Here is an 18,686-nt window from a genome sequence, read left to right on the forward strand (position 1 = left end):
CGGGTGTGAGCAGACCTGGGGTCTCAGTCACAGAGCTCTGAGATGTTGAATTTGGTGTCAGAAGCTGTGACCAAGGGAGATCGGGCCCTTTAAGTCAAAATACCATAGGCCGTTCTAGCACCGCATAGTGGATAGAGCATGGGCCTGGGAGTCAGAAGGTCATGGGCTCTGCCACTTTGTCTGCTGTGTGCTCCAGAGCAAGTCACTTGACTTCTCTGTGCTTCAGTTACCTCACCTGTAAAATGGAGATTGAGACTGTGAGCCCCACGTGGGACAGGGTCTGTGTCCATCTTGATTTGCTTATATCCACCCCGGCACTTCATACGGTGCCTGGCGCATAGTAAGCTCTTAACAAATACTACAATTATTATTAGTACAGGACTATTCGTGAGCAGCAGGACTAGGGAGTCCAGACTAGTCCCGGGTCCTCTTGACCGAAAACCCCTGGGATCATTGGGTTGGTTCTGAGAATTCTTATCCCCTTTCCGCTGGCCTGGAGCTGTGCCCTGCACCGACGTCTAGATCAAACCAGAACCAGGCCTTGGAAAGCAAATGTGGAATCAAACACCTTCCCCTGGCCCTGATAGGCGAAACCCCTTGCCCTTCCTTCTGAGGAGAGGCTGAGGCAGGCGTCTGTGTTAAGGTCACTTTTCCTCAGGGAGGGCGAAGGCCACAAGCCCAGAGAGACTCGGGTTGAAATCATCTGTAGGCTGGAAACGCGGCTGGTGGAGTCCAGAGTGAGCTTCCACGGGAGAGGTGGTAACTCAGAAGGGACAACTTCTCTGGTCAGAGAGAATGAGTCTTGAGAGCGGCTTGAGCGGGAGAGGCGTCTGTGGACTCCGCCTGCTCCCAGACACAGGATCTGAGCCAGCAGATATATAGGCAGGCACAGGCCCGGCCTGCAGACCCCAAAATGGCAAAGCTGAGTACAGGCCCCTATTTCCAGTTCCTTCAGAGCAGGGGGAGTCTCTCAGTAAACGCAGGGCCCTGGGAAGGAAAAAGTGTGCAGTCCCTGGGGTCGGACCTCATCATGTTTTCGGGCCTTACTCCTGGACCGGGGGTCAGTCCAGGCCATGTTTTCTAGTCTGATCTGGGGTCGGTGGTGCTTCCTGAGTCTGGGACTTCCTACCTTGAATCCCACCTCAATCAAAGCATGGCAGCTAGTTCACTCTCCCGGCCCCTCAAGCCGACCTTTAGGACAAGTCCGTTACTTTGAGAGTGGCTACTTTTCCTGTGAAAGCCGATCCTCAGCACAGCCAGGGACGAGGCCTGGGTTTACGGACTTCAAGTCCTGAGGGCTGACTAATAGCCCCCACATTACACCGCCTGCTCACTGGATGACTTGAGGCTAGAATTTCAGTATCAGCCACTCCATGTATTTATCTGTCTACTTACAAAATTAAAGGTGCCACTAATTATGCCCACAACCGGTTGATTGTCTCTCATTATATGGGGGTCAAGTGGCTAATTGGGGTTAGAGTAATCGCTTTGAGTACAAATACGGTAATTGAGACCCTCCTCTCCACCCTCAGTGAGGCTGTCCCCCTTGCTACCAGTAGTCAATGCTTGATTTCCTGGTCCTTGGCAATGTGCTTCTCTACCAAAATGGGGGGCTTGTTGCAGTTCCTCCTTAGTGAATTTCTTCATTTGACTAAAAAGAGAGAAAGCCCAAGATTGATTAGGCTTTAGAGAAGGAGATTACAGCTCCGGGGATAAGGGGCTGAGACAACCTCATTTTATAGCCTTTCCTTTGTTTATTTGCAGTTGGAGGGAACAGCTCCTATTTCTTCTTTTGATTTCCAGCAGCTTTGCCATTTGGGGCTAATTGCTTTATTTTGGTGTCATTCATTAATCATACACACACTCTCGTTCCTCTATTCCTCTGAAGTTCTTAGACCTGCAGCATAGTTGCAGAGCGGATGGCCAGAGTTCTGATCTGTGTTTACCTGTACGGAGAACCCCGTAGATCAGTGACTAAAACCTCCCTCCCTCCTGCTGGCCTAGAGCCTCATTTTCAGAGATACTCCTCCAGAAGTCAAGTGTTTTCCTGCTCTCTCAGGTAAGGTGTTAGGCCTTTTGACTCCTTTCCTGGTTTCCAGACTCTAGCATTATAGAGAAAGCAGGCATCTTCTTTACAGATAATCAACAACGTTGGAGAGAATATGAACACCCGTTTCTTGCCAGGAAAAGAATAAGGGGGAGATAGGAAGGGAAGGAGAGGAAGACTTAGAAAGTTTTTTGAAGAAGAGGGTGAATGCAGTCTCTTAGTTACAACAAGAGAGACTTTCCCTCAATGGGAGGAAGAATTTTTTGATAGACAAAGTGCTTAAAGATGGGAACAGGCTTCTATAGAAAGTTGTGGAATCTCCATCCCAAAGATCTGAAGAACTGACCATTGGTCTTAGATAAAGGATCTGATGACTGTTTGAGGTTCTAATAATAACTGCGGTGTTTGCTAAGTACCTGCTACGGAGAAGCGGCGTGGCTCAGTGGAAAGAGCATGGGCTTTGGAGTCAGGGCTCATGAGTTCGAATCCCAGCTCTGCCACTTGTCGGCTGTGTGACTGTGGGCAAGTCACTTCACTTCTCTGGGCCTCAGTTCCCTCGTCTGTAAAATGGGGATTAAGACCGTGAGCCTCACGTGGGACAACCTGATTACCCTGTATCTACCCCAGCGCTTAGAACAGTGTTCGGCACATAGTAAGCGCTTAACAGATACCAACATTATTATTATTATTACCTTTCTTATAGAGTGTGAGAGATTCTAGGACAGAAACTGTGTCTGGTCTGATTGTGTTGTATCTACCCCAGTTCTTAGTTCAGTGCTGGGCTTAACAAATTATGAATATGACTTTAGGAGAAGAGCGTGGCTCAGTGGAAAGAGCCCGGGCTTGGGAGTCAGAAGTAATGGGTTCGAATCCCAGCTCTGCCACTTGTCAGCTGGGTGACTGTGGGCGAGTCACAACTTCTCTGTGCCTCAGTTACCTCATCTGTAAAATGGGGATTAGCTGTGAGCCTCACGTGGGACAACCTGATTACCCTATATCTACCCCAGCACTTAGAACAGTGCTCTGCACATAGTAAGTGCTTAACAAATACCAACATTATTATTATTATTATATGTTATATTACATATATGTAATTATAAAATTACTAGATCTCTGGGATCAAGGACTGACCTTAATCTTTGCTATTTTCCCAGCTAGAAATCGAATGGCACAGCTGCTTCTGGTCAGACACCAGCAGCTAAAGGGAAGGTATGTGGTGCTCTGCTTTATACATTCTTGATGATTGGTTTGTCTTGGGGCAAAGGACTCTACTTTGAGGATATGACAGCCACTGAACCTCCAAATCCAGGGACAGCAATGCCACTTTCTTCCCTTGCCTCATATGAGAAGCCGTGTGGCCTAGTGGAAAGATTATGGGCCTGAGAGTCAAAGGACCTGAGTTCTAATCCCGGATCTGACACTTGTGTGCCCTTGGGCAAGTCATTTGAATTGATGTCTGCCTTCCCCCCTCTAGACTGTAAACTGGTTGTGGGCAGGGAATGTCACCGTTTACTGTTGTATTTTACTCTCCCAAATGCTAATTACAGAGTTCTGCGCACAGTAAGTGCTCAATGAATACAGTTGAATAAATGAGTGAATGAACTTCTCTGTGCCTCAGTTACCTCACCTTTAAAATAGGGATTAAGGCTGCAGCCCCATGTGGGGCAGGGTTTGCGATCATCCTCGTGACCTTGTATCTACCCAGCGTGGCTCAGTGGCAAGAGCCCGGGCTTGGGAGTCAGAGGTCATGGGTTCGAATCCCGGCTCTGCCACTTGTCAGCTGTGTGACTGTGGGCAAGTCATTTAACTTCTCTGTGCCTCAGTGACCTCATCTGTAAAATGGGGATTAAGACCATGAGCCTCACGAGGGAAAAATCTGATTATCCTGTATCAATCCCAACGCTTAGAACAGTGCTCTGCACATAATAAGCACTTAACAAAAACCAACATTATTATTACCATTACCCCAGAATTTAGCACAGTGCCTGGCACATAGAAAGTGCTTAACAAATACCACTTGAAAAATGTGCTCAAAGCACTTTTAAACATACATGGAAGTTGTGAAGGGTTTTATATTTGCGCCCAGCTTCAGTGGGGAAATCGAGTCCCAGAAAAGAGAAGCAACTTGTTGGGATAGGAGTAGCCTGGAGTTAAAAGTTGAGAGTAATCCAATGTTGCAAGAAAACATTCCTCTGCTTTGCATATAACAGGAACCTAATTTACAGCTGTAAGGTTAGACTGAGCACACATTCCCAGAGCTTTGCAAATGTCAGACAACCCGGGGAAGCTCTCTCCTCATTAATTAGGAGAAGTGACCAGAGGTTTTCTATTTCTTTAGCATTTCATCAAAGGTTCTTTCTGTGTATTTTGCACAGTATATAAATATTAAGGGGAACAGGGAGAGAAATTGTTTGAAATAAGCATTGAGGTTGGTTACAGATTGAGGAGGAAAAAAGCCACCAATGACAAATGGCACAGTGAAGAGTAGAAACAATCACCGTAAGCAGTATTAATGCCCAGAAGGCCTAGGATGTAGCCATGAGCTTTTGACAGAAGAGAGGTTGTTGCCCAGATCTGAGAATTTGAGCCAAACTCCACTTTCCTTTTGCTCCCTTCTTCTTCTTGAGGGAAATGGCACCTGGAAATTCCCTGGCTATCTATCTGTGGTCTGGTTTGGGGGAGCGAAGAGAAGAGGTGTGCACTGCAGGGCAATGTGAAGATCTCAGAGGAGATCTCCTCCCTCCTCGCAAGTGCCACCCCCTCCACCTGCGCCTCGGACCCCATTCCCGCTCACCTTATAAAAACCATCGTCCCTGCCCTTCTCCCCTCCTTAACTTCTATCTTTAACCGCTCACTCTCCAATGGCTTTTTCCCCTCTGCCTTCAAACATGCCCCTGTCTCCCCCATCCTAAAAAAAACCCTCTCTCGACCCCACTTCCCCTTCCAGTTATCTCCCTATCTCCTTACTACCCTTCCTTTCCAAACTCCTAGAACGAGTCGTCCACACTCGCTGCCCAGAATTCCTTAACTCCCATTCTCTCCTGGACCCCGTCCAATCTGGCTTCCGTCCCCTCCACTCTACCGAGACTGCTCTCTCTAAGGTCACCCATCACCTCCTTCTTGCCAAATCCAATGGCTCCCACTCTATTCTAATCCTCCTTGACCTCTCAGCTGCCTTTGACACTGTCGACCATCCCCTTCTCCTCCACACCTCATCTCACCTTGGCTTCACGGACTCCGTCCTCTCCCGGTTCTCCTCTCATCTCTCTGGCCGGTCATTCTCGGTCTCCTTCGCGGGCTCCTCCTCCCCCTCCCATACTCTAACTGTTGGGGTTTCTCAAGGGTCAGTTCTTGGCCCTCTTCTGTTCTCCATCTACGCTCCCTCCCTCGGTGAATTCATCCGCTCTCACGGCTTCAACTATCATCTCTACGCAGATGACACACAGATCTACATCTCTGCCCCTGTCCTCTCCCCCTCCCTTCAGGCTCATATCTCCTCCTGCCTCCAAGCCGTCTCTACCTGGATGTCTGCCCGCCACCTAAAACTCAACTTGTCCAAAACTGAGCTCCTCCTTCCCTCCCAAGCCCTGTCCTCTCCCTGACTTCCCTATCACCCTGGATGGTACGACCATCCTTCCCGTCTTTCAGGCCCGCAACCTCGGAGTCATCTTTGACTCGGCTCTCTCGTTCACCCCACACATCCGATCCGTCACCAAAACCTGCCGGTCTCACCTTTATAATATAGCCAAGATCCGCCCTTTCCTCTCCACCCAAACGGCTATCTTACCGTTACGGGCTCTCGTGATATCCCGGCTGGATTACTGTGTCAGCCTTCTCTCTGATCTCCCTTCCTCCTCTCTCTCCCCGCTCCAGTCTATTCTTCACTCCGCTGCCCGGCTCATCTTCCTGCAGAAACACTCTGGACATGGCACTCCCCTTCTTCAAAACCTCCACTGGTTTCCTATCAACCTCTGCATGAAACAAAAACTTCTCACTCTAGGCTTCAAGGCTCTCCATCACCTCGCCCCCTCCTACCTCTCCTCCCTTCTCTCTTTCCACTGCCCACCCCGCACGCTCCGCTCCTCCGCCGCCCACCTCCTCACCCTCCCCCGTTCTCGCCTATCCCGCCGTCGACCCCCGGGCCACGTCCTCCCGCGGTCCCGGAAAGCCCTCCCTCCTCACCTCCGCCAAACTAATTCTCTTCCCCTCTTCAAAACCCTACTTAGAGCTCACCTCCTCCAAGAGGCCTTCCCAGACTGAGCCCCCCCTTTTCCCTCTGCTCCCTCTACTCCCCCTACCACCCCCCCTTCACCTCTCCTCAGCTTAGCCCTCTTTTCCCCCCTTTCCCTCTGCTCCTCCCCCTCTCCCTTCCCCTCCTCTCAGCACTGTACTCATCCGCTCAACTGTATATGCTTTCATTACCTTATTTATTTTGTTAATGAGATGTACATCACCTTGATTCTATTTATTTGCTATTGTTTTAACGAGATGTTCATCCCCTTGATTCTATTTATTGCTATTGTTTTTTCTCTGTCCGTCTCCCCCGATTAGACTGTGAGCCCGTCAAAGGGCAGAGACTGTCTCTATCTGTTACCGATTTGTAGATTCCAAGCCCTTAGTACAGTGCTCTGCACATAGCGCTCAATAAATACTATTGAATGAATAAATGAAAGTTAGGAGAGAGAGATTTATTTTTGATTTGGGGCTGGGGATGAGGATTCTGTGGAGCAGCCACACCGAAGAATATTTTAGAAACGAGATTGTCTGTGATATCGTTGAATTGAACTCTCTCAAATGCTTAGTACAGTGCTCTGCGTAGAGTAAGTGCCCAATAAATACAATTGGTTGATAAGCAAGATTGATCTGATAAAAGATTGGCAGAAAGGACAAATGATAGAAATGAAACTCTAAATGAAAGAGGGAAGATAACCCTCAGCTAGAGGATGTGGGAAGAAAGATCGAGGTAAAAAATCGGAAGAGGTGGGGGCTAGGACAGCTATTCTTTCACTGTGCAGTTGTGAAATTTGATGTTTAAAAGAAGGACCCCTAAGTGATCCATAAATTTTGAAAAATGGGTTACGACCAGAGAAACAAGAATTTGTCCGTTTCTGAAATTTTTTTCAAATAAAAGAGTCAATGATATCAATGAAATAATGGGAGCAACCTCTCTCTGGAAGAAAGATGCAATAGAAATCCAAGGAAGCATTTTTATTTTTACAGTCGATAGATATTAGGACTAAACATTCCCCCATACGGGGTGCGCCGTCAACAATTTTGCATGATCATAGATTTGATAATCTGATGAAACCACTCAGTCGGCAGCTGCTGAAAACCTCATAATCTGAGATGTGAAAGCTCCTCGTGGTACGTAATAGGAGGCCAATCAGATTGCGTGACATCAGCCTTTCTAGCTAATTCAGAACCCTGAGGTGACTCTCCGGCTGGCTTCTGAAACGTTCAGGGTTCAGTCTTGTCCCTGGGTGCTTAATGTCCAGAAAGGAATGCTGTGTACACAGAGGAATCGCTTTGTATGGAGGCTCCCTTTATTCAGCGACTGGGGCATTGTTCCAGAGGAACTGCTGTGCTGTCTGTTCCAAAGCCAGTCCTTTAAGGAATAGAGTTTGCTGGAAGAAAAAGCTTAGAGCGATATTTTGCGTAATTCTTGAGGTTCATAATGCGATTCCTTACTTATACCCGTTTTCTATTCCAATTTAATGTTTTTCTTATTGTTTTGAACTTAGTCTCGTATTTATTACTTGTTTTCTGGGTTTGAAAATAAGATTGATGCTCATTGCCCCATTACTTTTCAATGGATTTTACAGAGTGCTTACTGTGTGTCAAACAGTGAACTGAACGCTGGGGTCCATATAAGATGATCGGGTTGGACAGTGTTCCTGTCCCACATGGGGGCTCACAGTCTAAGGAGGAGGGAGAACATTGAATCCCCATTTTACAGATGAGGAAACTGAGACACAAGAAAGGGAAGTGACTTGCCCAAGGTCACACGGCAGGCAAGTGGCAGAGCTGGGTTTAGAAGCCAAGTCTCCTGACTGTCAGGGCTGTGCTCTTGCCAGTAAACCCCCTTACAAAAATTGACTTTTGTAATGCTTCCCAACTTTCCTAAGAATAATAAGAATAATAATGTTGGTATTTGTTAAGCGCTTACTATGTGCAGAGCGCTGTTCTAAGCGCTGGGGGAGATTTACAGGATAATCAGGTTGTCCCACATGAGGCTCACAGTCTTAATCCCCATTTTACAGATGAGGTAACTGAGGCACAGAGAAGTGAAGTGATTTGCCCACAGTCACCCAGCTGACAAGTGGCAGAGCTGGGATTCGAACCCATGACCTCTGACTCCCAAGCCCATGCTCTTTCCACTAAGCCACGCTGCAGAACACAGCAATGGAAAGAGAACTGTAAGAAAAGAAACTTGAATATTATAGGGGTTAGGAGATCCAGTAGATTATAATAATAATAATAATAATAACAACTGTTGTATTTGTTAAGCGCTTACTATGTGCCAGGCACTGTTCTAAGCGCTGGGGTAGATACAAGGTAATGGGAGTTGGACACAGTCCCTGTCCCACAGAGGACTCACAGCCCACTCCCATTTTACAGATGAGGTAACCGAGGCACAGAGAAGTTAAGCAACTTGCTCAAAGTCACCCCGCAGACAAGTGGCCTAGCCAGGATTCGAACCCAGGTTGTCTGACACCCAGGCCTGTACTCTTTCCACTAGGCCACACTGCTTCCCCAGTATGGATAACAGCAGTTTGCAATTTGCTCTCTGGAATGATTTAGGCATATTATATCCAGGAGGCAGGATGATTTCCCCGGATTCCTTCCATCCATAGGGTTGTATCCTCCTCTTCTGCCCCGCTAGCCAACGTGAGCTCCGAGCCATGTCACCCCCTGACCTGAATTGATTGGAGCCCCAGCGTGAAGGAGCTCCAGTTGAAGGGCTAAGGTGGTCGAGTATTTCTAACCTGCTGGAGTCCGGGCTTCCCGCCTCCCCGGGACCTCTGGAAGAGGTCCGGGGCTAGGATGGGGTTATCGCTACAGAAAGGCAACCTTGAGCCCAAGGCCCTGGGAAAAGGGCCTGGATGAACCAGTTGGTTTCTTCCATCTGTGATTTAACGATTCTGTGATTACTTCTAGCCATGGACAGCAAGCGAGATTGCTTCTCCCAAGAGATCTTAGTTAGAAATTGATTTGATTTCCATTTCCATTCCTGTCCCAAAAGTTTCCATCCCAGGAAACCGGCATCTGTTCCGCCGCTGCTGCCGATCTTCCGTTAGCCAAGAAAATGGGCAAAAGCAGTAAAGGAGGATGGGGGACCCGCCCTGATCCTCCAGAGCACAGTTTCATCCTCCTCTCCCACTGAACCTCCGCTGAGGATCACCCCCACCGTTCGCTTCCTTCGCACCTGTGCACGAGCCGCAGAGCGCCGCTGGCGGAAATCTAGGTATCAGGCCGACCTCGTCCGCCTCAAGTTCATCTTTGCGTGCCTTAACTCTGGCCTCTCCTTGGCCCAGGAAAAGTATTTCTCCGTCCTTATTGACGCCCGTGCCCATTGCCCTTGCCAGTTGTTCCAGACGTTTAACTCCCTCCTCAAACTCCCTGTCCTCTCCTCCATCATTAGCCCTTAATGACCTGGCCACCTACTTTATTGAGAAAATTGAAACCATCACGCGTCATCTCCCTAAAATCTCCCCTGCTCCTTTCCAGTCCCTCCCTCTTCCTGCCCCATCTTTCCCAGCAGTATCTCAAAAAGAGATCTCCTGCCTTCTCTCGGTTTCCACCCCATCCCCTTGCACTTTATCGAAACACTTGTCCCATCCCTTCTTCTCTCCCTGTCATCTTCAACTAATCGCTCTCCAGTGACCTTTTCGCCCTCTGCTTTCAAACATGTTCATGTCTCCCTTAGCCTAAAAAACACTTACCTTGACCCCAAGCCTTCCACTAGCCGTCACCCCATCTCCTTCCTAACATTCCTTTCCAAACTCCTCAGTTGAGTTGTCTACACCTGCTGTCTCAAGATCCTCTCCTCCAATTCTCTCCTTTACCACCTCCGATCTGGCTTCCGCCGCTTTCGCTCCAGAGAAACCACCCTCTCAGAGGTCGCAAATGATCTCCTTCTTGCCAAATCCAAGGGCCTCTACTCCATCCTAAACCTCTCCAACCTCTCGGCTGCCTTTGACACTGACTACCTCCTTCTCCTGGAAACATTATCCAATCTTTGCTTCACTGACACTGTCCTCCCCTGGTTCTCCTCATCTCTCTGGTTGCTCATTCTCAGTCTCTTTCATGGGCTCTTGCTCTGCCTCCCACCCCCTAACTGTCAGAGGCCCTCAAGATTTAGTTCTGGGTCCCCTTCTATTTTCCATCTGCACCTTTGGAGAACTCGTTCGCTGCCATGGGTTCAACTAGCACCTCTATACAGATGACACCCAAATCTACATCTCCAGCCCTCACCTCTCTCCCTCTCTGCCGTCTCACGTTTCTTCTGGCCACCTTCAAGACATCTCTACTTGGATGTCCTGCCGACATCAAAACTTAACATATACAAAACAGACCCCTTATTTTCCCACCCAAACCCTGTCCACCCCTTGATTTTCCCATCAGGGTAGACAGCACCACCATCCATCCTGTCTCACGAGCCTGTAACCTTGGCATTATACTTGACTCATCTCCCTCACTCAGCTCACATATTCGATCTGTCACCAAATCCTGTCGGTTCAACCTTCACAACATCACCAAAATCTAACTTTTTTTTTCCATCTAAACTGCTATCACATTAATCCAAGCACTTACCCTATCCCACCTTGATTACTGTAATAGCCTCCTTGCTGACTTCCTTGCCTCCTGTCTCTCCCCCTCCAGTCCAGACTTCACTCTACTGCCTGGATTATATTTTTGCAAAAATGTTCAGTCCATGTTTCTCCACTCCTCAAGAACCTCCAGTGGTTGCCCATCCACCTCCACATCAAACTGAAATTCCTTACCATCGGCTTTAAAATATGCAATCACCTTGTCCCCTCCTGCCTCACCTCACTGATTTTCTGCTACACCCTAACCCACACACTTTGCTCCTCTAACAATGATAATAATAATAATGTTGGTATTTGTTAAGCGCTTACTATGTGCAGAGCACCGTTCTAAGCGCTGGGGGAGATACAGGGTCATCAGGTTGTCCCACGTGAGGCTCACAGTCTTCATCTCCATTTTACAGATGAGGTAACTGAGGCACAGAGAAGTGAAGTGACTTGCCCACGGTCACACAGCCGACAGGTGGCAGAGCGGGGATTCGAACTCATGACCTCTGGCTCCCAAGCCCGTGCTCTTTTCACTGAGCCACGCTGCTTCTCTAATGCCAACCTACCCACTGTACCTCGATCTCGTCCGACCACCAACCTCTCACCCACATCCTGCCTCTGCCTGAAACACCCTCCCTCTTCATATCTCACAGACGATTACTCTCCCCACCTTCAAAGCCGAGTTGTAGGCACATGTCCTCCAAGAGGCCTTCCTGACTAAGCCTTCATTTCCTCTTCCCCCATTCCCTTCTGTGTCACCCTAGCACTGGGATTTGCTCCCTTTATTCACCCCACCCTCAACCCCACAGCACATAATAATAATCATCATAATAACGTTGCTATTTGTTAAGCGCTTACTATGTGCCGAGCACCGTTCTAAGCGCTGGGGTAGACACAGGGGAATCAGGTTGTCCCACGTGGGACTCACAGTCTTAATCTCCATTTTACAGATGAGGGAACTGAGGCGCCGAGAAGTCAAGTGACTTGCCCCGCTGACAAGTGGCCGAGCTGGGATTCGAACCCATGACCTCTGTCTCCAAAGCCCGGGCTCTTTCCACTGAGCCACGCACCTATGTACATAACCCTAATTTACTTGTATGTATATCAATGCCTATCTCCCCCTCTAGACTGTAAGCTCACAGTGGCCAGGGAATGTGTCTACCAACACTGCTATATTGTTACACCGTACTCACCCAGGTGCTTCGTACGGTGTTCTGCACACAGTAAACACTCAATAAGTATCGATCGATCGAACCTCCTTCTAGAATTCCTTACAAATGGCCAAATGGGACCGGTCAGAGTTCTGAGGGAGGGACCAGTGATGGAGAAACAAAAATCAGGGTGGAGGAAGGAGAGGGAGCAGAAAGAAGTGGAGCTGGATAAGCATTTACCTGAGAAAATTGGCCCCCAAATCATACTAGGTACATAGTCAGTGCTTAATAAATACTATCATCCTTATTCTTAACACTGGATAAGAGCAATATGAAATTTTCTCACTCTCGAAATCTGGGAGCCTGCAGATCTGTGGCCCACCCCAACCCCATCGACATGTAGGGGTAAATTACAAGCTAAGCAAGTTGGACACTGTCCCTGGCCCACATGGGGCTCCCAGTCTTTAGCCCCATTTTACAGATGAGGTAACTGAGGCCTAGAGCAGTTAAGTGATTTGCCCAAGGTCCCACAGCAGACAGGCGACAGCGCTGGGATTAGAACCCAGGCAGAAGGACTCCCAGGCCCGCGCTCTATCCGCTAGGCCGCGCAGCTTCTCCTTACTCCTAGGAAGTGCTTAACAAACACCACAGTTCTTGTCATTATTGGAAGACTTCACAGGGGAGAGCGGCACCTCACCCCACTGACTTAGTTTAGCGGCTTCGCTTTCCCCGACCCCCTTGCCAGCCTGGCAGGGGAGAGCAATGGAGGAAGGCAAATCGGCTACGTCAAGTCCCACGGCCTTTCGTTGGCCCAAAAGGAAGAGAGACATCGCTAAGTCAGGTGCGACGCAGCCGGCTGAGCCACAGAGTAGGATTCCCCACTTTCTCGGCTGAGGAAGCCATGGCCACACTCGCCATTAGCCCCCTTTCTCCTGCAGTGGTGAAGATGGCCAGAAGAGAAGTCGGAGGTGAAAGGTAGTTATTCATTTTCTGCACTGGAAGGGAACTATAGTTATTCAATTTCTGATGCTGCCCGTGGAGAGAACACAGGACCGGAAGTCAGGGGACCCGGATTCTAATCCTGGCTCTGTCTTCTTGCCCCAGGGTTTGGCACACAGAGCTTTTAAAAAAAAGTTCCAGATTTCTATTTAAAACTAAATCTGTACCTGGAAAAAGGGATCCCAAGGTCAAATCGGTAGTAGTAATAATGATAATAATAATAAAAGCACTTTCCGTTATGTCAAACACTGTACTGAACACTGGGGTAGACAGAGGATAATAAGACTGGTTACAGTCCTTGCACCATACGGGTCTCAGAGTCTAAGGGGGAAGGAGAACAGGTTAGGCGTATTGGCTAGAGGCCGGGCCTGGGAGTCAGAAGGTCGTGGGTTCTAATCCCGGATCTGCCACTTGTCTGCTGTGTGACCTTATTCATTCATTCAATAGTATTTATTGAGCGCTTACTATGTGCAGGGCGCTGTACTAAGCGCTTGGAATGTACAAATCGGCAACAGATAGAGACAGTCCCTGCCCTTTGACGGGCAGGCAGGTCACTTCACTTCTCTGGGCCTCAGTTCCCTCCTCTGGAAAATGGGGGTTGTGACTGCGAGCCCCGTGTGGGACAGGGACTGTGTCCAACCCATCCAGCACTTAGTACAGTCCTGGCACATAGTAAACACTTAAATACCCTTATTATTATCATTGTTTTTATTCAGCCCTATTTTACAGATGAGAAAACTGAGACACAGAGAAGTTAAGTGACTTGCCCAAGGTCACACATCGGGCAAGTGGCAAAACTAGGAGTAAAACCCAGGTCCTCTGACTCCCGGTCCCATGCTTTTTCCACTAAGCAATGCTGCTTAGTATTACCTCCGAATGATTCGATATTCTGAATCTAAAATCCTTGGTTTTTGAAAGCCTCAACCGGAGGCACACACACATTTTCATTTTTTGCACTCCAACCTTAAGAGATGAGGCGGAGCAGGTTTCTACCTTCCCACGTGATGGATGGGTAAAATGGAGGCACAGGGAGGATGGTTCACTTGCCCCAACAGTGGCCCGACAGTGGCCGAACCGAAAACAGAACCCCAACCTTCCAGCCCCCACCTGGCCATACTGATCCATCCTGAGGAAGAAGGACTAAGTTACGGAAGCAGTGTGGCCTAGTGGATAGAGCCTGGGTCTGGGAGTCAGAAGGACCTGGGTTCTAATCTCAGCTCCTCCACTTGCCTACTGGGTAACCTTGATCAAGTCACTTCATTTCTCTGTGCCTCGGTTACCTCATCTGTAAAATGGGGATTAAGACCGTGAGCCCCATGTGGGACCCGGTTAGCTTGTGTCAGCCCCAGCGCTTAAAACGGTGCCCGCCACATAGTAAGCACCTAATTTGTCTCGTCCTATGCCGTAGAGTCATCTCCGACCCATAGCGACGCCATGGATATATCTCTCCCTGAACGTCCCACCTCCATCTGCAATCGTTCTGGTAGCGTAGCCGGAGAGCTTTTGCGTAAAAATCCGGAAGCGGTTTACCGTTGCCTTCTTCGGCGCAGTAAACTTGAGTCTCGGCCCTCGATTCCCTCCCGTGCCGCTGCTGCCCAGCACAGGAGAGTTTTGACTTGTAGCAGATTTCTTTCAATCGCTGGCCACTGCACAAGCTAGGAATGGGATGGGTAGACCTCTGCACGACTTTCCCTCCCGTAGTCGAGATTGGTAGAGTCCCGGAAGCGCCCCAGGTGCCACCCTGAGAGGGGGTACCTAACGACAACAAAAAATCCAGTGGATCGCCGTGGACGGTCTTCCGCCTCCGCTCTCCCGGTCTTGGAGACTCCTACGGAGGTGTGTTAGAGAGCCTGGAATGGTCCGAGGGAGAGCACTGTCCAAGCCCTCTGTCTCTGTTGCGGTCAACCTACGTCGCCTCCTCTGAGAGGCGGATTCTTCTTGGCGCCAGGATCCTCGGGAGGACTCCGAGCCAAACCGAGGCCGGCCACCACCTGGTGGGCAGCATGGGGCCCTCCGGGACAGCTGTTTGGGGTTGAAGGCCGCGCAGGAGGCCTCTGCGGGGAAGGAGGAAGAGTCGGGAGCGGCAGATGGCAAGGAGGATTGGCAGTGCCACGGGCCTGGCCTTTGGACCGAGGTCAGGAGGCGGAAGGGATCGCTGCCCTGTAAAGCTGGCACCCCCTTCTGCCCCCAGGTGTGCTGGGGGGAGGGGAGAGCTGGGAGAAAGCCAGCTTTGTACTGGCCGGTATGGAGTTTGTGTCGTGGACACGGCCCGCCCTCAGCAGGGACGGCGGCCTGGATCTCTGAACAGAGTGTTCGGGTTGGTTTTTTTCCCCTTCCTTTCATGCACATTGTTTGGATTGCTGCTTCGTTTATAGTGCCTTCCTCCACCTTCCCAGGCCCTGCCTGCCGTGACCATGTCCCTTTAAGAGGGAAGCCAAGGTAGATCCCCTGGAGAACTATCGCACTCTCCCAAGCGCTCAGTACAGTGATTTTCACATAGTAAGCGCCCAGTTAGTACCACTGATTGATTGGTTGCAGAGCGAGAAGAGAAAGCTCTGGGGAGAATATCAGAGGAATGTCTCTGGGTTCCGGGAGTGAAATCCTGTGGGTTGTCTGGGAAAGAGGACCATATTCTAAAGGAGGCTGTGTCTGTCACCTTTCTTCTCATGCCCCAGTATCCTCGCTGAACTAGATTTTCCCTTCTTCTTCTTCTTTATCTTATTAATAACAAGAACAGTATTCATTCATTAAGTGCTAACCATGTGTCAATGCCGTGGGAGATTTAAGATAACCAGATCGGATGCAGTTCCTGTCCCTTCGCGGGTTTCCAGTCTAAGGGGGAGGGAGAAAAGGTATTTTATCCCCATTTTACAGATGAGGGAACTGAGGAACAGAGATCACACAGTTGGCTGGGTTGGAGCCGAGACTAGACTTTAGGTGTCTTGACTCGCAGGGCAGGGCTCTTTCCACAAAGGCTGTCCTGCCTCTTTCTTCTCTCAAATGATGCCGTGCCTGAAGCTTAACTGTCACTTTTCCCAGAAAATATTGTGCTGAAGGGGGCCTGAGCCCCAAAGCCGGGCTGGGGACTGAGGTGTGGGCCAGGCGGGAGTGGAAGAGAAGAGGAAAGGCAGCTGCTAGATCTCGGGGCAGCGGCTGGGGAAAAGTCTCCAAATGCAAGAATAGGTTTTTGTTTGTTTTTTTTTAATGTAAATCCAAAGTCTGATCGATAAGTGTTTCCTGTTAGGAGGCTGTGTGCCCTTTTTAAACCTGTCATCCGCTTCTAAAATTTGCTTTTTTCCCCTCAAATCAATTTAAAGGGAAACAGCCAGCTCTGAGCATAGAGTGGTGAGTGTGTGTGCGTGCGCGTGTGTCCGAGTCCTCTAAGATTGATGCAAATCACTCCCATCACAAGCTCTTAGAGCGGCAAAAGGAATCTCGTCGTTTCCAGGGCAATTTGTCCCGTCCTTCTTTGCAACGGAATCGCTGGGAATGGCTTGTCCCATACTGAGTGGTGACTGTGTTGTGAGTTGAGGTGAAGGGGCAGGGGTCACCCGCTCACCCCTCCCAGGTTGGGTCAGGGGGCTCGCCGCTCAGCCAACCGTCCGCAGAAGGGCTGCTGTGGCCAGTAGGGAGGGGATGGGGACAGGTCTACCCAGGACCCAGGCATTTTCTCATCCAGCTTCCCTGGGTCCAAGGATGGTGCTCTCCTGAAAGGAGCAGAAAGGAAAGGAGCTGCTCAAATGCAGCCTTGAGCAGAGGCATTGGCTACCACGACCCAGCATTTAAAAAGATATCAGCCTGACCATCAGTTGCAATTCTGGCAGAGGCTCTAATGAGAAATTCAATCCACTCTGCCTCTTCTTTCACCTATTCCCCTTTGCTTTTTTTTTGTCAGACTCTGGGAGGAAATTCTGAAAGAGAGAGAGAGAGAGAGAGAGTTCATAACAGCCAGAGGCTTATGCTCTTTTAGGCGACAGTGGCCCTGAGAAATGGGCACATGATTCTCGGAGAATTTAATCCACTAAGGCATCGGAAGCCTTTGTTTGGTCTTTCAGTGGGCTCGCCAGCCCATTCATCATACCTATCATTTCATGACGAGGCACTAAACTGGTCTGAAATACTTTAGGAGTTCAGCTCCGTACTTTATTAGCAGTGATGCTAGCCATTCCCGTCGCCATCCCCCAGCATGACCAGGTCCCCCAGGCATTTCACACATATAATTGTTTGTTCGTAGACCTCTCCCCGGGCTTTCAAACTTGGCTCCCAGACAACCGGGGCCCAATTCAAACTCCGGTTTCTAAAAATGAAGAGGGGGTTTCACTCCCTCTTTTGCCCCACTGAAACACCTTCCCCTCTCCCCTTCCACTCCCAGCTCACCTCTTATCCCAGGTCTCTCCAGGAAGAGTTTTGGCCCAGGCCTTGACTGGGCTGATTTTCTGCTATTTCTGGCTTTTGCTCTGTTGAGGAATCTCTGCCAGCCTGACAGGTGGTGTGAGCGTTCTCAGCCCAGCCTGGGGTGGCAGGGGTCCCCCAGGTACCAGCTTGGATCTGCGGGCACACCTGGCCTGGGGCCCCGGGGCCCCGAGAAGGAGTCGGGCAGCCTGAGGGGAGTGAGTGACCAGCTGACCGACTGGCAAGGGAAGTGGCTTTTCCCTGCTCTCCTCCATCTTTCCTCCTACAAACGCCCGCCGTTTGTATGTGTGTTGGGGTTGGGGGGGCCGGTGGAAGGGAGCCATCTCAGATCAGCAGAGGAACCATGTTAACGTGGACTGGGCCAAGGACGCCATGTTCTGGTAGTCGGGTTTGACTAGGCATAGGCTGAAGAGGAGAGTGAGAGAGAGAAAGAAATAACAATAATAATAATGATAATAATAATAATGGCATTTGTGAAGCTCTTACTATGTGACAGGCACTGGGATAGATACAAAGTGATGGGGTTGTACCCAGGGCCTGTCCCACATGGGACTCAGTCTTCATTTTCAGATGAGGTAACTGAGGTAACTGAGGCACAGAGAAGTGAAGTGGCTCACCCAAGTTCACACAGCAGAGACAAGCGATAGGGCCGGGATCAGAACCCAGGTACTTGCGTGTGTGTGTATGTTGGTAGGGGCGGGAAGGGCGGGGGAGAGGGTCATTCCTCACCAAACCTATGGAGAGAAGCTCTGGGCAAAACCCCCTGGCTGAGAGGTGTTATGGTCCTGAAACCCCGAGAGATGCCCGCGGTCCGGGTGAGGGGAGGAGAGTGCACAAGGAAAGTGGAAAACGTGGGACCCCACTAGGTGTGGAGCTTTAAAGGAAACCTGCTGAGAAATGGGATACGAAATATCTCCTCAACACTGGCCCCCTCTGGGGAGGGAAACCAGATCCTCTCCCGGTGGAAAAGAAGGTGAACGGATGTCGGTCCTAAAGGCTGGAAGCATCTCCAGGAGAATCCAGGGATAGAAGGGACCTGGAGAAGTCATTTTGTCCATCCCCCTGCCTCCAGGACATCTAACCCGGTCCAGGCAGATGAAAATCTCTCTTTTTCCAAAGGCCCTCCAGAGAAAGTGATTCTGTAGTCTCCCTTGGCATGCGGTTCCAATCACCTATCCTTTCAGGAATAATAATAATAATAATAATGATAGTCGTTATTTTTTAGATGCTTATTCTGTGCCATGCACTGTACGAAGCACT

This window comes from Ornithorhynchus anatinus, chromosome 2, assembly GCF_004115215.2.
Source record: "Ornithorhynchus anatinus isolate Pmale09 chromosome 2, mOrnAna1.pri.v4, whole genome shotgun sequence".
In the NCBI taxonomy this organism is placed as follows: Eukaryota; Metazoa; Chordata; class Mammalia; order Monotremata; family Ornithorhynchidae; genus Ornithorhynchus; species Ornithorhynchus anatinus.